Source organism: Condylostylus longicornis, unplaced genomic scaffold (genome assembly GCF_029603195.1).
Source record: "Condylostylus longicornis isolate FDR11 unplaced genomic scaffold, ASM2960319v2 ptg000136l, whole genome shotgun sequence".
In the NCBI taxonomy this organism is placed as follows: domain Eukaryota; kingdom Metazoa; phylum Arthropoda; class Insecta; order Diptera; family Dolichopodidae; genus Condylostylus; species Condylostylus longicornis.
In genome coordinates this window covers 150,299-156,164 of record NW_026578104.1, presented here as the reverse complement: position 1 = coordinate 156,164, position 5,866 = coordinate 150,299, and positions in this window count along the sequence as shown.

Below are 5,866 nucleotides of genomic sequence, written 5' to 3'. Positions count from 1 at the left end.
ACTATACAACAGAATAATAAGATGTTATGCTAACTGTTATTACTTTACGATTAACTGACGATTAACAATGTTTAAATCTTAGGTACTAATATTTATAACGTAAATATGATAAATAAGCATATTTGCCTATTGCAACATTCTTGTGAGCATTATTATGAGAAAATATTTTGGAATATTTTGTTTGTTACGCCTGATCACATGGCAGTGCAACGTGAGTTATGGAATGTTTGCATTTTTGGTGTTAACTCCTCGCTACTTAAATATGATTGTTCCCAATCATCAGAAATAGGGAATGTCGTTTAATTTAGTGGATTTTGATGTCTTAGTTTCTAGAACATTTTTATGATCCTCGACGATTTCAGATTTAGATTCGAATTCTTGTTTATGTGGAGTTGATTGAATAACAATTTTGGAGCTTTGGAAAAGAGGGTCTTTGCTAATAAAATTAGAAAAATTGTGCCTACGACTATGATAATGACCATGATTGTTATTCGATTGGTAGTGGATTCCATTTTTAAAATATTTAACGACTTTGTATTGTTAATATGGATTTCGTCTAACATCTCTAAAGATAAAACTTTGGTTAATTGTTTCTCTTTTGGTACGGGTTGTAAAACTGCGGGAAGATTATGGAAATTGGAAATTTCGAAGGCAAAGAATGGTCTTCCTTCTATTATTATTTCAGTGTTATGAAATTTCAACGGAAAAGTACCATTATTTATTTATTTATTTATTTAACTCCATAAATTGACAAATTTTCTTATAAGTATACATATACTATATTTACAGAGATACAGAAATTTGATTCTTTACAGCTGTTAATATTATTTATTATTTTTTTTTTTCTTTTAATTTTAGAACTTAACTTATTACTTTATTAATTAAGGAAAATGGAGTGTATAAAAACCTTTTCTGAATCTTAGTTTTGCTAAAAAAGTACCATTAAGTTCTTGAGAAATAGAATTTATTGAAATGTTCCCTTTAAAGTTTTTTAGCAAAATAATTCCCGATGCTATTTCATCTATTGTTTTAATGTGTTGATTATTGCTAATGTTGCAATTAGCTAATAGGCTTTTTAATATTTTTGGTATACAAGTATCATGTGATAAATTTATTAAATTTTTTGCTTTACAAATTGAAAAGTTATTAATATCGTTTTTACAGTTTTCTTTAATTGCATAAATATTAATTTGATTTTTGATTATAAAATTATATGGGATTACAATACTTTTATTGTCCTTTTTTATTGGTTTTAACAAAATTTTATCATAATTTTCCTGATTCGTTACAGGAACATTTATAATGTAAAGGATAGTTGAGCTATTGGTTATAATTTTTATTTCGGAGAAGTTCAGGGCTTCTTCTACGGTTGAAAAGGGCAGTTTTTCTTTATTTAAAGTTTTAATTATATTTCCTATTTCATTTCGAGATAATATTAAAGAAATTTTTCTTCTTTTAAAATTTTAAGTTTATATTTTATACTAAGAATAATTTTCATTACCAATATTAATTGATTCCGGGTTTAATATGTTCCTAATGTCATTATTTATCTGAGTAAGGTTATTTAGTCTTTGGGTCATAATGTTATTTATAACGACCTGTTTGTTATTATTTTCAAACATATTGTTCATTGTTTCCTTTATTGTTATTAGGTCCTCGTGATCTGGGCTTCCAAAAATTCATTTCCAGGCGCTGCCCAAGAAGCCTAAAGATTTTGAATTTTACTAATACAACATCATAGTTGCGAAAGTAATAAGAATGTGCTTATTACACTAATAATTTAACTTAATAGAAATTTCTTCATGCAACTGCAGAGCAGATGGATGACGGAATCAAAGGAACGAGGTAAAGGCAGAAAAATTAATTAGAAATTTTTCTCCTCGAACTGAACTCGCATGAAGCATTCTGCCTTACATCCAACGCTAATTTGTTAAGTATTAGGGATAAATGTTTATATACGGTCTGGTAGAATTCAGGGATTGTTTTGTTCCCTTGTATGAGGGTTGTCATTTGGTACTCTAGAGTACATATGTCACGTTTATCGGCGTAATGAAGTGCTAAACACTTCGAAATTTTAGTCCAATTGAGGGGTGTGTTGTATGATTCTAAAATGATGTCAACTTGTCCAATAATCTTATTCCTTATTGTGCTCAAAATACCGTAGTATTTGGGCGAACCTCGTATTGATTCGTAAAGTGTCAAGATTCTATCAACTCCTTTCTTCCAGGAGCTGAACTTTCCAGGGTTACCCGAAAATTCTCTTAATGTTTTAACTATGTCTGGTATAGAGTCCAATTCTCGAAAATTAAAGCTTTTGTTATTTTCCATTATTATCGGTTGGTCACCCTCCTCATGGTCAGGTTCAGGATTCACTATTCCTTGTATTATTTGTCGGCAGTCTTGTGATTTAAAATAGTTTGAAATTAACTCCGTAATTTGGTCTGCTAGGTTATTTGAGTTATTTGTGCTTCCAGCGTTTCCGTTTAGGACAGCTGGTCGAATTATGTCGTCTGGCATTTTGTCTTGAAAATTAAATATTTTTCTAAGGAAACAAAGCTTGGTAATGCAAAGGTAAATTTTAAATTTTTTCTTAATTTCCGTTTAATTAAAAGGTTATGTAAATATTTTTGTTTAAAAACTAGTTTGGTCTTTCTCAACTATTCTTGTTTACAAGATTATTTGTAGTTCGTTTATAGAAAAATGTTTTTTTATAAAAAACGATAATTATATTATAAATACTTTATGAAAGTTTTATTTTATAAAAAGATTTTGTTTAATAAATTTTATTGTTAAAAACATTTTTTATATAATGAAAAATATTTTATTTAATAAACTTTATTGTTTTTTCTTTTTTTTCTCTTTTTTCCTTCCTTTTTTTTTTTTTTCCTTTTTTTTTCTTTTTTTTTTTTTTAAATTTTAATTAATGAAAAAGATTTTGTTTAATAATTTTTATTTTTATTTCTTTTTTTTTTAAAAATGCTATATATTGAAAAAGATTTTATTTAGTGACACTTTTTCGCTTATATTGGAATATCTTATTTTAAAAATTCTGATTTAATTATTATAAAAAATTTTTCGGAACTAAATTTTCTAAAAGCAATTTTTTTTTGAAAACTACATTTTATTTGAGCTTATTTGTTTAATTTTTATTAACTCCTTCGTTTTTATTGATGAAAAAAAAAAAAGTTTATTTTTATAAAAAATTTTTATATATGTATATTTCTTTTTATATTTCTTTTATTTATTTTTTTCTCTAAAACTTCTTTTTAATTTTTTCCTCTTATAACTAGGAAATTAAAATTTGGTTACTTACAATAACAATATAGTGTAATTGGTTAATCGTGTGGGTGACATCAAGTTGGTGTTTACCTCGGCTGCGAAGGTGGCTAAACTTGTTACAAATCAATGTTGTATAAGAACTCCGTTTCCTCTCCTGTGCTGGAGCTACTTCGGAACCTCGTTCCTTCGACGTTTATCTGCTCCAGTTTTACACCTTGTGAAAAAGTGCTTTTTCTTGTCCTTACTTAGTCTCAACTTTTTATTTATGATTTGTTAATATTTTTTTTCTTTTTTTAATTATTATTTTTGATGATAAGATTTACTTTTCTTTTTGTTTTTATTTTAGTTTTACGTAGGTTTAGTTTTGTTTAACTGTAATATTATATTAATTATATTTCTGTTTATATTACTTTAGAATTTCATTTTAATTTACGTAGGTTTAACTTTTATAAAGTTGTGGTCACTACGATTTTATTTTTATACACAAATTTTATTATATTTTTATCATAATTTAAATTACTGTTTTATTATTTTTATTTAATTATTATTGTTAACTTGCACTTACGTGTAACTTATGTACGTATGTATCTACCTAAAATTTTATTTTTATTGAGCGAAAACCTGTAAAATGCTAAATTCTAATCCATTCATATATTCATACATACATATATTCATATATACATACATACATATATTTTTACATACATAAATTATTATTTTGTTTTTGACTAAACCTTTTCTTTGTTTGGAAAATTCAATCCTATATGTTCACCCACAGTTTTAAAAAAACAGGTATCCATTCATAATTATGTATGTTTATATTAATAATTATATTTCTAATTGTCCCAACAGCAAATTTTCAAAATTTTCGATTCTAATACATTCATATGTATATATGTACCATGATATAATAATTATGCGTTTAAAATTTATTTCTATATATTCTACAATTTGAATATTATTAAATTCATATAGAAAGCTTAAAAAAAATTACTCAGGCAGCTTTAAAATAAAATATACATACATACATATTTATCTACTTAAAACTTTTGCGAATTTTTCCAAACTATTATAAGAATATTTTTTTGGAAATTTTCTTTAAACTTTTATAATAATATTTATCTGTTATATATTAAAAAAAAATAAAACACAAAATTTAAACAAAATAAAAAAAAATTTTTAAAATAATCCAAAAAAATAAAAACACGACAACATCCAGGCAAGCATTGTTCCAATAACCTTCTGATATGAGACTACCACGCTAACCACTAGGCTACGCAGTACCTTGAATTTCCCTTTCTAATTCTATATTTTATTCATATTTCGTATAACTCATCAAAAACCATCATGTTTTACATTATATATATATAGCTACTTCTCAGGTGGTAAAAAGTACGGGTGCTTCTAGAAGGGCTAGAGACATGGGACAAAAGGCATTAGATAGAGTTTTGCTTCTATGGTCTCAGAAAAATCTGACATTGGAAATTTTTAGCCCCGAAATAGCTTTATTTTAAGATTTTCTGAAAAAATTTTTATATAACAAAAGCACGTTTTTCTTTTATACTTTTTATAATTAGAAACACAAACCAAGAAATAAATCATACGTTTTACGTTATTATTAGAAACACAAATCGAGAAATAAATAATATTTGAAAATTATAATGATCTCACATAGTTTTGGTTCGGAAAATCGAAATATTTTTAACGTAAATAAATGCCAGCTTTTGTCAAAGACATCAGATGTTTTGTGGCATATGAATAATAATGCTTCATTTGTTGTTGTTTTCAATATTATGTTTCGTCACCAAGCTTTAAAAAAATATACATACAGAATATAATATATGTATGTACGTATGTAGTTAGAATTTTTATTGTTCCAAGCGAAAAACTGTAAAATGCTAAATTTTAATACGTTCATTTATACATTCATATATTTGAATAAAATTATTATTTTGTTTTTGCCTAAATCTTTTCTTTATTTGAAAAATTCTTTATGGATATTACCCCCATTATTTAATAATTATTATATGTTTCTATATGCCAAACCACAGTTTTGAATATTATTCAATTCATATAGGAAGCTTAAACAAGTAAAACCGCTTCAATCGGTATAAACCGATTGAATTATACCCTGCACCTTTCGTTGTTGTATAGCAATTACTAAAACCTGTGAAACCATTCTATAGAAATTTCACGGATATGTCTGATTTATAACTGGACACACAACTGCCAAGTTTCATGAATCTGACTTAATTTTTCCAAATATTTAAACTTTTGGACTTGTATGGGAGCTACTCGTACCTGTAGAGCAATTCAACTAAAACTTCAGAAATATCAGACCTATAACTGGACACACAACTGCCAAGTTTCTTAAATCTGACTTTATCATTTTTACAAATATTAAAATTAGCTTCTAGAGTTGTATGGCAGGTACCCGAACCTCTCAAGCAATTCCACTAAAACTTCACAAATATATCTGATCTATAATTGGACACACAATTGCCAAGTTTCATAAATCTTACTATATTATTTTTACAAATATTAAGAATAAGCTTTTAGACTTGTATGGGAGCTACTGGAACCTGTC